Below are 1,474 nucleotides of genomic sequence, written 5' to 3' on the forward strand. Positions count from 1 at the left end.
GTGGTCTAGGTGAGGTTGGTTAGGGGATGGTCCCATTGACTAAAGGCTAGGATCGATGGTTTGGGAAAGAGGGCGGCTAAGGTTTCGAGTTGTGTTACGCAAAATTTTCCCAGCAATGTTTGGGGTGTAGCCGAGAGATTTAGGGGTCTGGTCTTGAGGGTTAAGGCTGGTAATGTTATAAGGTGTGGTAAAATGTTGGGAGAAATTTGGTTAAGTTTAAGTTCGATTCGGGTTAAAACCGGGACCCCAGTCGAAGTTTTAAAACGAATCGAATACGTTTTGAAACGGGCTCGAGTTTACATCTAAGAAATATATTTTAATATGTTTTGGGATATTTTAAGGAATTTGGTAAGCTTCAGGTCGAAATTTAGAGGTCCAGGGGTAAAACGGTCATTTTGGGTTTCCAGGGGCAAAATGGTCATTTTGCACCCGGGGAGAGATTTTAGTCCTGGCAGCGTCCCGAGCACAAATTTATCATGCTTTTAAATGTTTATGCATCATGATTATAATTTTTATGAAATTATGAAATATACGTTGCATGCTTGATTTTAAGAAAAATTTACGCATGTGCATGATTTTGATAAGTGATGAAAATGATAATGTTTTGAAGGATGAGAATTAGTTGTGGCTATCGATGTATATGTAAATGCTTAAGATGTTTATGTAAATGCTGATGATGAGGCCTAGGCACAGTGGATGGGTAATACTGTCACTGATATCCGACAGTCGCCGGGTACCACGGTTTTATGTAGATGGATCCATCGTATAATGATAAATGATGATATGAAAGTCACAACTAATGAACTGAATTCAATTAAAGAAAATATATAAGTATATGATGATAATGATGAGCTGTTTTAACATGTTATGATTTCATATGACATGTTTACCTTTACGCTTTTAAAGTTCATGAAATGTATGATGATTAGAGTATATCACTGCTGCGTGCTATGTATATGTACTTGTTATTTCCAGTACAGGTGTGTTGAGTCTTTAGACTCACTAGACGTGTGTGATGCAGGTGAGCATGCTTATGATGGGACTGGAGGTGCCGAACTCTGAGTAGGCAGGACTGGATGTTCGTGCACAACCCGAGGACCACGTTTCTTCCGCAAATTATGTTTTTATGAGTTTTGAGAGGGCATGAGCATTTTTATACTTTGGTTTTGATACGATGATGATTACATGATTTTTACTCGTTATGTTTACGCATTTCTATTGGTCGAGTTTGGCCATTTTAAACTGCAATATTTTAAGTTGTTAAATATCTACGCTTATCTTTAAATATTATATTTTTCAGTTGAGTTGCATGCATGCAAAATATTTAAATGATATTTACGAAAATGTGAGCTTTTACAAAAAATAAAAAAATCCGTATTTTAAATTAGTAGACGTTTAAAAAAAATCCAACATTTTCTTCTAAATTATTTTTAAAGTATACATGTTTATTATGGAGAAATACATGAAAGAACAT

The sequence above is a fragment of the Primulina tabacum genome, chromosome 7, assembly GCF_025594145.1.
Source record: "Primulina tabacum isolate GXHZ01 chromosome 7, ASM2559414v2, whole genome shotgun sequence".
Classification (NCBI taxonomy): Eukaryota; Viridiplantae; Streptophyta; class Magnoliopsida; order Lamiales; family Gesneriaceae; genus Primulina; species Primulina tabacum.